Consider the following 17,843-nt stretch of genomic DNA (forward strand, 5'->3'; position numbering starts at 1 on the left):
GTCCAGTCGATGTGTATTTATAAGAACATGACACATTCCAGCCACCCGCACAGGAGAGCATGGTTTCCTGAGTGCGAAACCTGCTTTTTTGAGATTTGGGCAATGCAGTATAAATAGAGAGCTATCTGGGAGCTAAATCTAGAAGGAGCTGGCCCTGCTCCAGATTCTGAGGATTTGGGGGGTTTTATTTAGTTGTTATTGACACAGTTGAGAATTCAGTTAAGAGATCCAACAGAGAAAGAGAGGGAGAGAGAGAAAGAGAGAGATCTTCCTTCAGCGCCTAGGGCTGGGAGAACAGGCAGCTTTAAATAACTTAGCAATCAGTGCTTCTTATTTTTAAAGAAGTGTTTGCAACAAGGAAAACAAAAGTAAAAAAATCCTTTCATAAATAGAAATAACTAACTTTATGGAGCCTGGAAATTTATAAAATACTTTCACATGTATTATTTTATTAGATATATCCTCTCCTTTGTAGGAAGGCAATAAGGAGCATTGACCATCTCAAAATGACCATCTTCATTATCCTACAGGAGAGAAGAAAAGTCCATTAAGATGGAGAAACAGGGGATAGAAGAGAGTGCAGGGGAAGACACTTGCCTTGCACTTGGCTGCCTGGGTTCCATCCTTGGCACCCCATATGGTCCCCAGAGCACAATCTGGAGTATGCCTTGAGGACTGCTGGGTGTGGTCCACCCCTCTCTTCAAACACCCCAAAATAACAAGAAACAAGCTTACCATCACCCAGGCAGGAAGTGGGAGAACAAGTGAGACAGAGGTCCCCAGAAATGAACCCCAGGCTTCTGTGACATGGGACACCATTCCTCTAGAGAATCCCCATCCTCAAAATGCTCTGGCGACCTCATGTGACTTCTCTTCTCTCCCTGCTTCCCCGGAAGGCAGGGATGCCAGGGAGACACCATCTTCCATTTCATTTATTTGGCAGCTAGGTGAAAACTCTTTCTCCCTCTCTTGAATTTTAAAGGATAATTTAATAAATAAATGAAAATAAACTGAGAAAGAGTATCCCAACCTGTTCTTAGAGTGTTAATAGAATCATACATGCCAGAAAGTGCTGGGTATGATTTATTACCCTGTTATTACAAGTGACTGGGAAGCTTTTAATGGTGTCCTTGCTAATTTCTAGCAGCTGCATTAAATCAGAAACTCTATTAGCTATTATAAAATCATCATCCCGTTCTTCTGCAAATCATCTTGAATACCTGATGGGAATTTGGAGCTGTCGTATCGCATGTACTAACCTCTTCCTTGGCCTCGAAGAAGAGAATAAACATGTGGGGTCACACAAGAGCACACAGCACTGGGAACAACTAAGTTCACTCTTTCTGGGCGACATTCTGGATGGAAGAAGGTACTTTCTTCCACAAACATGGCTTCACTAAAAGACTAGGAATGGAGACTTAGCACATCCTGAATTCAGAACAGGAGCATATTTCCCCCCACCCTGCCCCATCCCACCAGCCTGACTCACCTTCCCACTTTCTAGTACTCCCAGGAAGTATTAGAATCTTTAGGCCCCAACCCAACAGCTGAGCCCTTGTAAGAGCAGAACAACTAACCAGCTACAGACGGATCTGCTGGGAATCTCCCGTGCTATTTCCCGCAATCCCAACTTTCTTAGCAGACTGTCTCTCCAAAGACTCTATCCTGAGAGGAGAAATGATGAAAACTGGTCTCTTGGCAGAGGTCAATAGTAGCTATGGCTCCATCATTAATTTGCAACTTTGCTCTTGGGTTTCAGGAGTCAGCCGGGCAGGAGGGGGTTAGTTTCCAACCAACAAAGGAAACCAGAGGAGTTCTACCAGCTGGAAGAGAGGCCCAAGGTGGTAGAGGCAGTTACTGCTGCAAGGGAAGTGAGGGAGAGGATGGAAGTCAGCTGCTGGAGCAGGGAATGAGGTAGTGTAGAGAACTGATTTTCAGAGAAACACATTTTACATTGCTTAGTTATGGATTGGGTAGGAAAAGTGTGGTTTCTTGCTTAGAGCCACGAATTGATATCTAGTGTGAAGGAGCTTGAGTGATTCCAGGATGTATTAGAAGTTATGTTTAAGGGACTGGAGGGCTAGTACAGGCATTAAGGGCCTTGTCTTGCTTGCGGCTGACCCCACAAGCACATCATATTCCTGGCATGATAGGTGGTCCCCAAACACTTCCAGGAGAGACCCCTGAGCACAGACTCTGAGAACTATGTCCAACCCCCACCTCGAGGTGGATTGAAATCTTGAGTCCATAGTATGCTCATCTCCTTGAAATGACACTTTGTCCAATGTTGTTTTTTGCAATATTACTTTGATATGAAACACAATAATGTTGCCAGTGCTGGGGAAACAGCAGGATTCAACCTTCCGCTCTCCTTGTACCTTGATCACTTCAGATCATATTTCCGAATGCATGAGGGATACGTGCTCATGCTGATGGGCCACAATTTTCTGTCTGAAATTATTTTAATCTTAGTGTCATTTTCCTCACCTCAACTGAGGTCTTGTCCAGGATCCTATGGGCCACTATCAAGGGGACTGAGGCTGGTATTGGCAATTCTTGGCCAAGCAGGCCATTCACTGGATGCCAGGTCCATGGACTAGGGCCTCCAGGGCCACACCTCGAACTACTCAGGTGAACTTGTGATGCCAGGGATTGAACCCGGCTCGGGCGTATGTGAGCATGTGCCTTAAACCCTCTACTGTCTCCCCACTGCTCATTTGTGCTTCTGGTCCACACCACTGTACTATGGAGAACTTCCACATCCCCATGACTTCAAGTGGAACTTCTCCCCTTACTACTCTCTTACCTGACTGATTTTTCTCCAGAGTGAGCCTTGATTGCTTCTTGTTACTTCTTGTTACTGTGGTGTTTCTCTTATCTGTTGCTTGTCATCCCCTGTGTGCTGCATTATGTCTGAGGTGGCAGTAACACTTCCATATTACCACAACAGAAAATATGCAGGGCCATGTGGGAGGTGCTGTGGAGAGAATGAATGAGTGATTCCCACAAGCCATACTAAAACTGCAGTGTGTATGTGTGTGTGTGTGTGTTGCAGTCTCCAGAACCTCAGGAGTGAACTGATATCATATATGTAACCCTTGAAGCCACAGGCATCAATGAAAGCAACAGGTACAAAGATAAGGGACCTGATACAAAGTCCTCAAAGGGTCTAACATTGGTGATGAGAGATGATTCAGCAATGAAGACAAAGAAGTAACAGGGTTCTAGGTAGCAGGAAGGAGAGGGAGAGCACTGGATGCAGGAGAGAGTGGGGTGTGAGATGGAGGGGGCGGAGCGGAGCGTGGCGGTGGGACACTGTCCTGTGACACTGGAGCTGTTGAGATCACTGGCACAAATGAAACTTCTCCCCATTCTGAGTCTCCCTCTTGCTGGCAGAGATGCTCTCTCCTCCTCCACTAATAGCTCCTCTCCATCTGGGTTGCTTGGGTAAATTATTCTAATGATTACTCCTGAAGTCAGTTCTTGTATACACAATCTGCCATATCACATGTACCTTTCCCATGGGTCATTAAATATAACCCCCCAAAAATAATAAAACAAAGGGCCAGAGAGATGATTCAAGGGACTGAACATAACTTTGCTTCTTCTACTTGGTTTCACCTGTGTGTTCTGGCCCCTGAGCTCATGAGCAGGAACAGTGTTCTTTCCTGCTAAGAAAATCATGCCCCAAAGGGCACCGACCTCTGGTTACCTTGGCCCCTGAAAGATGTGGGGCCAGGAAGGGCCTTATCCTGATTCTGTTCTCCACGGGCATCAAACAGAGCAAACACTTGTCAGACGGCTGCTCCTTGTCCATAACCTCAGCTGCAAGAGTTTGAAAGAGGGCAGAGGGACATGGAGGAAAAGGACATTAGAGGAAAATGTCACCCTTTCCAAATGCCAACTCATCTGACAGATTCTCTTTAGGTTGCAACAGCCACTTTACATGACAAATGGTGGCTTTAATACAAATGCACCCAAAGAGATGCTGAGCAGGGAATGAGTAACTGTGGGTGCTTTTCATACTGACAAGTGGCAGGGCACATCGGCTCATCAAGGACAACAGCTTGAGACCTGGCCATGGCCATTTCTTCTACTGATCCCTGGTTGGTAGTCAACCTGTGTGGCCAGCTTCTGGATGCAGAAAATAACCCATATTGCAAACCAGTATTCTCTGTAGGTTGCAAAATTAGTGGCACGTTTCTTGTTTTTGTTTGTTTGGGGGTGACACCTGGCAATACTCAGGCTCACTCCTAGTTCTGTGCTCAGGGATCACTCCTGGCAAGACTCGAGGATAGCATATGTAGTGCTGAGGATCAGACTTAAGTTGGCTGTATTCAAGGCAAGTGCCTTACCCTGCTGGACTATCCTTCTTGTCCCCGGCCCATCTATAGAGAAGGCAAAGCAAACAGGTAGAAGCTTCAGGAAGCCACACGGAAGAAGTGGGCTCTGTTAATCATAATGTCACATTTCATAGCCAGGAAATTGCCACTTCTCCCATCAAAGGAGCTGCATTCAAGATGACACAGCCTAAGGGGAACTGCCTGGGCCAGGAAGCAGCTCCAAGCCCACCGCAGTGACCAGCAAACTGTCCCTGTTCCTCTCTCCTAGTACCTAAGACAACAAGGACATGGGCCCCAGTACTTCTCATGGTGTTCTAAGAAAGCAAGAGCTTCTGGATAAGATTTGCAGGGCTGGAGTTATGCAGAGCAGCGGTCAGGGTCGCCCACACTGGCCACTGAGTTGAAGAAATTACCCGTGGCCTTGGGAGCCAGGTGGGGACTTGTGAGATCTGACGGTTTGAGGATCCCACCCTGAGATTTGGGAATGTTTATGAATCTAGTGTCCGTGTGGTTTGGGGGTGCAGGTAGGAAGTCCCCCAAAAGAGTAGGATGTTGATGTATGTGCAAGGCAGAGCAGCCAGCCTCACTCCAGGGCAGCAGAGTGAGGCTGCCAGGGCTCCGGGAACCTGCTGTCTTCACAGCTCCCTTGTTACTCTGACCTGTGGTCACCTACGGGAAGGAAGGGGTGAACTGTGGGAAGTTCTACAGTGTGGCATTCCAAGTAGCTGATGATGAGAGCAAGCACAGTCAAGTTCCAGGCAAGGCAGAAGACCTGGTCAGGGCCAGTGGGGCCCATGGGTGTGACTGGAGTCACATGATCAAGGAGCCTGTATGTGGGGAATTGATGCGGCCTCAAGGCAATCACAAAGCCATGGGTTGCTTTAGCATCAGGAAGTGCAAAGGAACAGTGGAGATACTGCAAATCACTGGGATTTTACTTATTCCACCTCCTCATATGTGCTCGATCTTAGAAGCCAAAGAATCTTGTCTGCATCTACAAATGGATGAGCACATTCATTGATCTCGCTGGGGCCTCTCCCAGAAGAAAATGAAAGGACAGAATTGGTCAATGCCTTGTTTTTCAAATTCTAGATGAAAAGGTCTTCTTCTTACAGCTGGTCATTCTATCTAAAGGAGCACGTCCAAGGTTCTGGGATGGGATCTTTTCTATTCAAAGATGAGCCAGGACTTGCCAACCTGCCTACGGAGGTCAGCATCTGCTTGAAGAGTGTGGGCACGCCAGGGAAACAGTGGTTCACATTTTAATTGGCAAAGGCTTAGAGGACACGAGAGGTGTGTTTCTAATTGCCTAAGGGAAGGTGGCAAGGGCTCCTGCTTCGCTCTGGTGGCTAAGAGAAATGAAAGATCGTTTGGTCTCACAGTGCTGGAGGATGATTTCAGGGTGGAGGGGAGCTGCAAGTTAAATTGACAAGAAAGGGCAGAACTGGCTCTGATTACAAAAAAAATTTGATCCTGAGCCAAGGAAAATGTATTTGGGAAAACGTCAGAGAAGTGAATATAAGGATGGCAGTGGGGTGGTGGGACTGGAATGATATTTTATAGGATACTCTTGAGAAAATGATTTCGAGGAAAGTGAGCTTTTACTTGCTGGGAGAATAAGCAGAGTTTTTATTGTAAAGAGCCATACATCATTTGGGATGTGTTCAGAAGCCAGGAGGGACAGTGAGATGATGTGTTTGATATTATCCAGAATCACTGGTGCAGGATTCAGGACTTTTCAGCACTATTTTCTCATGTTCTCCTGTTCGGTGAAAATAGGACTAATTGCCCCACCCTACCCTGCTCTCTGCTGATGCTGTGAGGAGCAAGGGTCACCCAAATGAGCCTGGCCATGGGGCTCACCTGTCTGTGATGCTCACAGGAGCTACGCTGGTTGTATTTCTCCACACTAGGCTGTGGTGCTCTTGAAGGATGCTCGCACCCTTGCTTGCTGGAGATGGGGGGTGATGGACAATCTCCTAGCCTGGATCTCACACATCTTTTTAGTTTGAGTGCTTACTTAGGGTTGGGGTGGTTCCTCTTAGCCACAGAGATTGCACACTGTGATATGCCAGGAAATTGCCTGTGGTTCCGGGAATGATTGACAGCAGAGCTGCCAGGAGCACAGTCAGCACATGTGGGTAGCACCAGGGATCAAACTCAAGGCCTCGTGCCTGAAAGGCAGACCCTTCCCCAGCAGAGCCATCTCCCAGCACCCACTGTGGTTTTTCATTTTACGTCTTTATCCTCTTGGTATTATTACCTGTCTGCTTCCCTATACCAAAATGCTCCTTTTCCAAAGGAGTGCTTATATTTATAGGCAAAACATCCCCACAAATAAATAAAATAGTGTGCACACACATATAAATATGAGTCTTGAGCAAGATGAATTCAGGCATGTGGAAATGTGTATTGACATCATGAGATGGATGTGTGAAGAGATGACCATTAAGGACCCTGGGTCCCAAAGGATGAGGGGGAGTGGTCCCCAGGACTTCAAAACATGGAGAAGAGCCTATGCACTGAAGAAATGAATGAATAAGAAAAACTGGTCCTGGGGTTCTGGAACATGAACATCATTATCTGGAGCAGCCACAATAGAGAATCTGAAATGCCCAGTTTTCAACAGAAGCATCTGAGACATGAAAAGGATCAGTAAAGTGTGGCCCATACCAGACAAATCTGCATGCAACAGACAATGCCATGAGAGACACATTGAGCCTTTAACAAGGGCTTCAAAGCAGCCTGTGCAGATATGGTCAAAGAATGAAAGGAGCGCTTTCTAAAGAAGTGAAGGGAGGTATTCTGACAAAGTCTCACCAAATAGGAATTATAAATGAACATCAAAAAATTGTTTTTAAAAATGAACCAAATGGTCACTCTCTGGCCAAAAATGACAATAACTGAAGGGAAAAACTCACTACAGGGTTTCACAGTAGATTTCAACAAGGAAAAGAAAAGTCATTGAATTACGTGTAAATAGTATGTAATGATGTGGATCATATAGAGATGAATAGGGATTATGAAACTTGAAAAAAAGATGGAGAAAGGAAAATGAACAGAGTTTTAGAAAAATACTGGTGAGGACTGGGGAGAGAGCACAGGTGATAGGTCCAGCAGGTGTGAGGCCTTGAGTTTGATCCCTAGCACTGCATCCCACCCTTCCCCACGCCATGCACTTCCAGGGGGGTCCTTGGAACTCAACAACCACAAAACCAATAGCATCCCAGTCAAAAACTGGAAAAGCAATATGCATCACATATTCCAAGGACATACAGTTGGCTCCCAACACATGACGAAATGCTCCACATCACAAATTACTTGGGTAAAACAAGTTAAAACCACAGTGAGGTAACACCTCTCACCTGTGAGAATGGCCTACGTTGAAAAGATTGGTAAAAGCCGGGATGATGAGGACATTGTAGAAAAGGAAACAGTATATCCTGTTGATGGAAATGAAAACTGGTGCAGACTCAAGGGGACTGGATGGCGATTTCTGAACAAAATTAAAATGGGGCTTCCAGATGACACGACTACACCACTCCTGTAGCTGAAGGATATTAAAAACGCCAGATTGGGAGGACATTTGCAGCTCTGTGCTCAGAGCAGCGTTACTCACAATAATCCAAGCACAATGATCACAGACAGCCGAACATGGAACCCACATAAACATACATTGCCAGATGCCTGGCTAAAGAAGCTGAACATTCTAACCAAAGGAGTACCCTGAAACAAGGTGTGGCTGTGGATGGGAAGGGGGCTCACATGATAAGGCAGGAGCCTTGCAGGTGTGAGGTCCTGGGTCCAGTCCCTGGCTCCACGTAGTCCCTGAATGCCAACACTCCCACAACAAATAGAATCATGCCTTTTAATATAATGGGGAGGAGAGTTGAGGTCTTTAAGTGGAACAAGTAAGGGGGTGAGTGACAATTACCGATGGTTTAAGCATGTGCAGAGTATTAATGATGAAATCAACAAAGTCCACTCCCAAAGAGTGGAAACTGTGGCAGTTGTGGGAAAGGGGAGAAGCTGGAAGCAATGGAGAAAGTGTTTATTTTGGGGGTAGGAATCCACTTACAGAGAAGTGATGCTATACCTCAACATTGTATACTGTTGCAAAACAATGATTTGTACATAATAGTACAATAGCACTGTCTTCCCCTTGATCAATGATTTGCTCGAGCGGGCACCAGTAACGTCTTCATTGTGAGACTTGTTACTGTTTTTGGCATATCGAATACGCCATGGGTAGCTTGCCAGGTTTTGCTGTGCAGGCAGGATACTCTCGGTAGCTTGCCAGGCTCTCCGAGAGGGACAGAAGAATCAAACCTGGGTTGGCCACATGCAAGGCAAACATCCAACCCGCTATATTATTGCCCCAGTTCTGGTAAATAATAATGTAAATCAATTATATTAAAAACAAATTTAGTGAAATAAAGAGGTAAAAATAGAGAGCATCAATAAAATCCAAAATTGATCCTTTGAAAACATTGACAAAATGAGCAAACCTAGATTAAATTAGAAAAATAAAAGAGAAGAATCAAATTACTAAAATCAGAAATGACAGAAGGGATGTTACTAATATCCTCACAGAAATAAAACTTGTAAGAGAACATTATTAATAATGATGTCAAAACAGATAATTTAGATAAAACAGAAAAATTACCAGTGGGACACAAACTAAAAATATTGTCTATGCAGAAAATAGAAGAATTGAAAAGGCATGAGATAGAATAAGTTATTTCAAAACTTTTCTCAAAAAAATATCTAGGACAAAATAACTCTATGGGTGAATTTTATCAAACATTTAGAGAAGAATTAACATTGCTTCACAAATGCATAAAAACTACAGGAAGGGTGGAGGAATTCTTTCTCTCATTTCATTTGGCCAGTTTAATTCTACTTCTAAAAAGAAGATGAAGACATCACAAGAAATAAAACTACAGTCCAAAACATTATGATATACATGAAAAATATTTTTGAAAATATTAGCAAATTGAATCAAGTTCTATACAAAATGAATTATGCACTATGACAAAGTGAAATTTATCCCTGGAATGCATTGTTGGTTTCCCTTCTCCAAATCAATTAATGTAATGCACCCTATCAACAGAGTAAAATATGAAAAACTACAGAAGTATTTTAATAGAGGCAGAAAAATAATTTGACAAAAACTAATTATCTTCATGATAAAACACTCAATAAATAAGAGACAGGAAAACTTTCTCAACTTGTTAAAAGACATCTACAAAAATATAAAGGCAGTAAGATTATACTTAATGGTAAAAGAATTTTCTCTAATGTCAGGAAAATTACAAGACTATCTGCTTTCATCAGTCAACATTGTGCTGAAAATTCTAGCCAGGGCAATTTGTCCAGAAAAATAAATAAAAGTAAGTCATCTATGTTGGAAAGAAAGTGGCAATGCTATCTCAAACAACATGTTCTATATAAAAACCATAAGAACTCACTAGAAGGAAGTAGAACTAATAAAAAATAGTGAAGTTGCAGGATGAGAGATCAATATACAAAAAAAAATCTATTGTATTTCTAGTAACTACTAATGGATAATAAAAATGAGACTAAGACTGTTTATTTATAAAAGCAAAATAATATATGTAGGGAAAAGTTAACAAAACTTTTAGTCTGAAAACTTCACTGTTAAACTGAAAAGATCTATATAAAATAGGAAGCATTCATCTTCATGAATCAGAAAACTAAATATTGTTAATACGGCAGTACCCCCTACATCAATCTATTGATTCAATGAAATTCATTTTAAATGTCAGCTGCTTCATTGCAGATATGGACAAGTTAATCCTAAAATCCATACAAAAATTGAAGAGACACAGGATAGACAAAACAGTCTTCAAAAAGAGCAAAATTGGCAGTCTCATTTCCCAATTTAAAACTTATTACAAAGTATTTTTATCCTATAGTAATAAAGCAGAGACTACAGATCAATGGAATGGAGTGCATCCTGAAATTACCTCCCTGTCCCCTCCCCCCACACATGCACAGTTAGTCACCTGATTTCGGTAAATGTACAAAAGGATTCTTTACAAGAAACAATGCTTGGAAGAGAGCACCGCCACATCCTAAAGAATGAAGTTGGCTCACTTACTCACACCAAACACAAACGCAATCTCAAATGATTTCTAGAACTCAATATAAGAGCTATTAAAACTAGGAAACATGAGAATATACAGAAGTAAGTCTCCATGCCCAGGGTTTAATTAGAGTCTTTTTAGATGCGGTGGCGAGGAGATATGGTCTTTTATTTGACAGAACTGACTGTAGAGAGAGTTGTGCAATCATTTGAATATACTAATAGCCACTAAATTGTTTGGCATATGAATTAAATCTCAATAACAGAGAGAGAGCAAAAGTTAGCAAGTGAGAGAGAGAGAGAGAGAGAGAGAGAGAGAGAGGAGAGGAGAGGGAAGGAATGGAGGGAGGGAGAGTGTCTTGGGAAAGTCTTGGGAATCAATGAGATGATGAGAAAGGGGAAGGCGTTCCATGAGGTACATGAGTAGTCAGTTGAAAAATGATAATTAAAGGGAAATAAGAACAGACTCTGGGAGATGGTGTGGAGCATATGCTTCTGAGTTATTCTCAATCACAACTGAGGAGCTAGTGATTTACAGAGTTAGTTCTGTCAATTATTGATGGAGAGAGTCTGGGACAATTCTGACCTATGTCCAGGGGGATGGAGTTCCATGGTTGTACAAAGGCCCTCAGAACAAAGATGCAGAGACCAGAAGCAGGAAATCAATAGAACCAACTGAAATGGGAGCCCAGGGTGTGTGGGTGAGATGCTGATAGTTTCTATTTCAAGGTGTGAGGAAAGGGGCTGGCAATGCGTTGAAGAACAACGCATTCTTTTACCCTAGCTTTGAATCAGGTATTGCAAACATAATGCTTTTCACTGTGAGACTTAAAGGGCATGGTGAAATCCCAGTGGTTTTGGTGTATCGGATGTACTGCTCCTTTACTATAATGGACAACTTAAGTGAAAAGACAAAGAAATACGATCCCATTCATGTGGGTCTCCCCATTAATTTCCCAGGTTGTCACTTCCAAACATTTTCCCTATCCTAAGATCCCTACTTTTCCGTTCATTCTTCAAAATCCTTGATTTCTCTAAATTCAAGCAAGTGGAGACCAGCATATACAAATCGTTTTATTCCCCATCTGTCTATTGAATCTCTCTCTTAGTGTCAAAGTTTGGTTTGTTGGGTGTGTATCAGTGGACCCTTTGCAAGGGAAGAGAGGAAACGGAACTGAACTGGGTGAACAAAGAAAGAACCGCTTCTGCCCAGCTCACCAGGCCCTCGGGGCCCCAGAGGCCTATTTACAATGTTGGGCAGATGTGCCTTCACCTTTAAGTTCCCCTTCAGAGGGCCAGAGGTTTAGGACCTCTTGAGACAGACATGGATCTGAGCAAGGCAGTATTGCTGGCCTGAGGTTACATGGTGGGGTCCCCCAGTACTCAGGCCTGAGAGCTTTTCTCAGACTAGGGCTTCGAAACACCTCTTTTATTGTCAGGACTGGACAAAGGTATAGGAAGATGCCTGGGATCCAATCTCTGAGATCTTTCACACGTGGCCTGCCCACCTGCATCATGGTCTTGTAATGTCTCTATTTTACAACATTACTGCTTGTCCGGCTTCTTTCATCTACAAATACTTTCTCCGGTTCCAACACAAACTCAAAGCCAAGTGCACTACAGGGAAGCCAGTAACAAACTTATCTCAGTCCCCTCTCTTACGAGCAGCCCCTACACTTCTTTTTCTCATATTTTGAAGTCTCCTGAAGGGCTCCGCTTTGTGTCTTCAATTTGTAGTTGCAGTTGACCTTGTGGTCGAAGCTGGTCTCCCTCCATGCACTGCTCCTCTATCCAAAGTCAAGAATCGGGTCTGTTCCTGTCAAAGTTCAGGGCTTCTGTTTCTCCTTCAGACTACTTCCCGGCCCCCAGCATGGAATTGACCTTAGGGTTTATAACTCTTGCTCTCTGAGATCCTGGCATGCTCCCTGGGTTCTCGGCTGACCTCTGAGGCTACTTTCTCCAGCTCTTTCATGTACCTGAGGCTTGCTCTCTCCTGGCATGCTGTTGCTCTCTGAAGCTGTACCCTCCCCTTCATTCTGCATCTTCCTGTTTTTAGCAGCTGGTGGTAACAACAAGCCTTATTCTTTCTTATCCCCAGAGAGCTTTGCACAGTCTTCAGGAATGAACTATGCTATGGCAATCAGCTCAACTCATGCCGAATCCACTCCGGGCATTGTCCATTTCCCAGCTTGTTGGATACGGGCCCTTTGTTCTGAATATTGAAGGAGCAGATGAGTGCTAACCATTATTCCACCTCTCTCATCCTTGTTGATTAGAGGGTTGGTCTTCTGTATTGGAAACCTGCCCCTAGAGCCTCCTGCTCCACGTCTCCGCATGTCTGCTCCAGGCTCACTATGTTCCACTCAGCTGAAGTGCCAGAGTCTGATGGGGGTTCATCTACCTTCCCACTCTGCCTCCCGAGGTGTCTTGGGACCTTGTTTTAATCAGTTGGGTTCAGCAGGGGTCTCTGACAGGGGAAAAGTTGAAGTATTATGTTTTGGTTAAAGTTGGCTGGAATTAGAGGAAGTGAAGTGAGCCACTGAATGTGAGACAGACAAGACTGATGTCCTATGAGGAGCAGAAAGAAACGATGACAGGGATGATGCAATGTCCAGTGGAAATGAACCCTGAGACATGAGAATGGGGAACTAACGAGGTGAAGGGGAAACCGGGAAAAGGGACTGTGGGACACTGGCGGAGGGACTGGGGAGCAGCACTGTCACTGTAATCAATGAGCCAATGTTATTTTAAACTATGATACATCAATACAGAGATAAGTAAACAAGAAGGGTCTCTGAGCTGCGTCTGCTGGTGGTCTTTACTGCTTTCTCTTCCCCAGTGAAGGGAACTTAGATAGTTCACACTCCAAGGCTTGGCAGCTGCCTCAAAGGGCCACAGTCTTGCATGAGTGAGGTTCCAAATTCTATCCCGGCATGGTCAGGAGTGTCCCTGCTTTTCCTTAACACCTCTGGGCTCCAACAGCATCTCCTCGCCGAACCCTGGCATTGGTTGGCTGGGCATTGCTGGGTGGGCCCCCAGAACACAGAGCACTGCTTGGGGAGCCCCCACTTGAAGAGAAGTTCACATTTCTCCTTACTGATTGAGGTTCCCTGGTTTACAATTCTATTAATGATGGTTTCTCATACATATAATTCCAACACCACTCCCATCACAATGTACCATTCTCCCTCCCCAAGGACCTCAATGCCTCTCCCTTTCACCACCCCCAACTCAGCTGCTTGGATCAGTTGTCTCATTGTGTTGCCTTTGGCTGTTTGTTGCCATCTCGCTGTGCATCTTTAAGTCAATCTCTCATATTTAAATATGAGAGGTCATTCTGTATCTATCCCTGTCATTTACACTGACTTCATTCAGCAGGACAGAAGACTCCATGTTACTCAGTGCTGGGGTGGAGCAGAAATGTTGAGGCCAACTCTGAGGAGTAGTTGGGGAAGGTGCGGTGAAGTCAGGTGGGTATATTTACAGGGAAATGGATTTCTCAGTTGTGACACCAGAGCAACCCCTCTAAGCATCTCTCTCCCTTAACCCCACCCCAAAGCTTTGAGAGCTTTGGCAGTGCAAAAATCACAGTGACATCAGGCCTTGGTCACTCTGTGGCCACATGACTTGGTTTACTCCATTTGAAGTCTAGCCTTTCTATTTCACAATAATTATCTTAATAGTGTCTCTTGCATGAGGGTAAGAAATTAATCTTTTTTTAAAAACACGAGGAAAATTATAACATAGAGTGAAAATCCAGTCCCTGTGGAATATTGGAGGACCTTACAAACATCCAGCTACCCTTGGATGGGGGAGGGTAAGGGGCCCATGACCGTGAATCTGGCTTAAAAGAAGTGGTTCCTGCCCTGCCACAGAGGCAGGGTGGGGTGGAGGGGACAGGGTGGGGGTGGTGGGAGGAGTGCTGGGACCATTGGTGGTGGAAAATGGGCACTGGTGGAGAGATGAGTACTCGACCATTATATGACTAAAACACAAGCACAAAAGTTTGTAAATCTGAACGCGGTGATTCACTAATACAAAATTAAAAATTTTTTAAAATTAAAAAAAGAAGTGATTCCTAAGTGACAACTTGACTAACAGTCAAAACACTGAGAGCTCCCTGGGAGCAACCCCCGCCCACGGCACACCACGTGGAATGTTCCCAGGTGTAGGGGGTCTCACTCCCTATGCCAGTGAGAGCTCACATTTCTGATTTGTCCTTTGACACCCCCGGGAGGTACTCAGGAAGGTCAGCAGTCCCAGAGGCAGCTGAGATTAGCCCCATGCAAGCAAGGCCCCTGAATGACCGCCTGGCTCAAGCATGCTACTTGGTAGAGAGGCTCAGGGGTGCCTGCAGCACTAGGACCCAGATCGGCACGTTCCCCGAGCCAACACCCCAGGGCAGCTTGAGTGTGTGACACACCAGTTCCACAACCATCCCAGAGTTGCAGACGGGAAAGGCAGTCCTGGGTCAGAGACAGGAAACCAATTATTACTGTTCTCATAGTATTTCTGGGCATCCTTGGAGTCGGGATTATCTCAACAACCACTGGTGTCTGTGTCCTGGGGTCCTTCTTGGACCTTCCTTCCCACTCACAAGGCTAGCAATGAGCTTTGCACCCAGTGGGTAGGACAGCTACGAAAGTCTCCCCACTCCTCAACATGTGGAAAGGGTAGACCCTGTTCCCCACCTTCCCAGTCTCTGTATGAAACTCCATTCCAGGGTCAGGCCAGATGGAGTCCAGCTGGGTGCTCTGGAACCTCCAGAACTGACACTAACCTGGAGTCAGGACAGGGCTGTGTCCAAACATAGAACAAAACCAAACCAACGAAAGTACTTACAGAACAGCAAGGACCACAGCAGTGATAGTGAGTCACCATAACAACAATGGGAAGGAATACTCAGACAGACTGACCTCTCACCTCTGACCTCACATTTCTCTCTGGCCATGTCTGCAGGGGGAGTCCATGGAATCAGGGCGATCACTCCAACAGCCTCTCTTTGTGCCCCAGGCCTGTGTTCCTGGAGATGAACCAACAGCACTGAAGGTCACACTGGCATTTAGCTGGAGCTGGCCATTAGCAAAGATGAGATTCTGGGTCCTGCCCCCAAACCCCATCCCATGCTGAGTGCCCCGGCAGGTGATTATCAGGCCCAGATCTGGGGCGGTGTGGGGAGAGGCCAAAGAATCCCTTTCTACATGCAGACAGACCTCTGAGCTGTGGGAAACTAGAGCCTCTAGCTCGCTCTCGCCACTTGCCGGGAGACAGAGGTGGGTTGCGATGCTCTTGAGGTCGGAGGTGCTGAAACAAAAAGCTAGTTTGGTGACAGTTCTCAAGTGAAAGTTGCAATTGTTGGAAATAAGGTCAAGACTGAGAAATGGGCTGTGGCTAAGTGCCTGCAACAACTAGACTGCACCCCCTTCCCCCACCCTCCCCCCAGCCGTTGTGGGGCTCGGTAGGAAGTGGAAGGTGGATCACCACTGGAGTCTGAGCACACAACACAGAGGCCAAGGTGACAAGTGGCTCTGAGGAGGATTTAGCACTAGAGACCTTGATCCGGGGCCTGTGGCTGGCAGGCAGGTCTGAAGGCAATGCTCCCTCCGGGACAGATCTAGTGAAGGTTTCCTCTGGACCACATCTTCCTGTTCTCTTCCACTCCCATCCGATGTAACGCCTTCTCTGGAGCTCTGCAGGGCAGTCACTGATTAGGCAAACTGGTGGTGGAGAGCAAAATGAGTGTGTTTGTCATGTGGGAGCGTGCTAAGTGCCTGGGGTGGGTCTGTCTTTCTCCCAGGGGCAGCAGTGTGAGCAGGGAGCACCCCAGCCGCACCGGGCTGAGTTTTTGGCCTTTACTTGCCTCTTGCTCAGTTTCTTCCTGAGCTGGTTTATCCAGAGGCACCCTCAGTCTTCTGCTCTGCAGAGCGCTCTGCAGCCAGGGAAGCACAAGCCACTGAAAATTGGGGAGGTGAAGAAACGTGTTTTGGTTGATTGTGCATCAAATGTGTCTGAAACACCTGCACCTCGTTCGAGTCGTGCTGCGTGCTAAGCTAGAGAGAAGATCTGACTGCTAGTGAACTAGCACAGAGGAGGCTGGGGAGATACACCGGGCTTCGGCCTTGCCTGTGCTCAATCCAAATTGAATCCCTGACACCTCACCACCTACACTGGGTGACTCCCTGGAGGCCTTCGAGCCCCACCCGGTGGTCCAAAGTATATCACATCCCTACTCTAGCACTGAACCAGCCACCTAATTCACCAAAAGTCTCGGGGAGTGACCCAACCTGGTCCTTTGAACTATGATTGGGAGGCCCTCTAAAAGAAGGAAAAAGAGAGTGAATGGAGAGAAAAGAAGAAAGGAAGAAAGCAAAGAAGGTGGAAAGAAAGAAAGAAAGAAAGAAAGAAAGAAAAGAAAGAAAGAAAGAAAGAAAGAAAGAAAGAAAGAAAGAAAGAAAGAAAGAAAGAAAGAAAGAAAGAAAGAAAGAAAAGGGAGGGAGGGAGGGAGGGAGGGAGAAAGAGAGGGAAGGAAGAAAAAATGAGAAAGGAAAGGCAAGGGAGAAAGAAAGGTAAGAAGGGAGAAAAATAGGAAGGAAGGGAGGGAGGGAGGATAAAAGAAATCACTAAAAGTAATTAGCAAAGAGAAAGTGCTCTGTATGCTAGGCCAAGGCAGCACTGTGAGGTTGGAGGGAGAAAGGGTCAGTTTTGGAGGGAGAGGGATGAGGGAATAACTTAATCCCAAAGAACCCAATAATGACCCAGGGAAAGTAATACTTGAGCTGAGTGTGTCTTTCTGATTTTTTTTTCAGGGGCAGGGGGCTCATTCCATATCTGGCAGGGCTCCAGGAGGCTCAGAAGCCATGTGACGCGGGGACTGAACTTGGGTTCCCACAGGTGCACTCCAGACCTCTGGGTCCCCTCCCGGGCCTGACTGGGTCAAAGATGAGTTCTGCCATTTGAGTTTGGGGGGAGGGTCTTTGTGACAGGAGATGCATCTGGAAAAAAACAGGGAGGGACGCAGAGGTGAGCATTTCCCCGAGAGGCCAGTCTGAAGCAGGCTCCTAGGTTTCTAGGCCACCCCCTCTGAAAGGGCATTTGCTAATCCTCTCATTCAATGCCTTATTTTCTAGGTGAGGAAACCAAAGGCAGAGTGCCCATGGGAAGTGCTCCCGAGTCAGATCTTGGGGTGCCTTCCCTCCTCTCTGCATAGTTGCCTTAGCCACTTTCTGGACCTCCTGTAGGACGGTGTTACTTACTTCTCACAGCAGTATGCTGGCACTCCCTCTACCCCCGTGCATGCCAAGTCTCCAATCGAGACTCTTGGCTCTCGCACTTAAATGTGCCCATCAGTCCCCCGATCAATCAGCCTGCCCATCAGACTAAGGCTGGAAACC

General features: G+C 45.6%; 1 protein-coding gene and 1 long non-coding RNA gene across 3 annotated transcripts in view; one reads left to right on the plus strand and one right to left on the minus strand.

Moving 5' to 3' along the window:
• Positions 1–17,843, plus strand: part of OPCML (opioid binding protein/cell adhesion molecule like) — a 1,158,538-nt gene that overhangs the window by 556,115 nt on the left and 584,580 nt on the right. The gene's annotated exons all lie outside the window — the stretch shown is intronic.
• Positions 1–17,843, minus strand: part of LOC129403399 (uncharacterized) — a 53,269-nt gene that overhangs the window by 16,220 nt on the left and 19,206 nt on the right. The window contains exons 2-3 of one of the 2 annotated variants that reach the window (XR_008629180.1): positions 16,006–16,169; positions 15,376–15,756 (exon numbers count right to left, since the gene is read on the minus strand). The exons of the other annotated variant lie outside the window; for it this stretch is intronic. This is a non-coding gene — a long non-coding RNA (uncharacterized LOC129403399). The remainder of the gene's footprint in view (positions 1–15,375; positions 15,757–16,005; positions 16,170–17,843) is intronic. 2 annotated transcript variants of the gene reach the window in all.

Source organism: Sorex araneus, chromosome 3, assembly GCF_027595985.1.
Source record: "Sorex araneus isolate mSorAra2 chromosome 3, mSorAra2.pri, whole genome shotgun sequence".
Classification (NCBI taxonomy): Eukaryota; Metazoa; Chordata; class Mammalia; order Eulipotyphla; family Soricidae; genus Sorex; species Sorex araneus.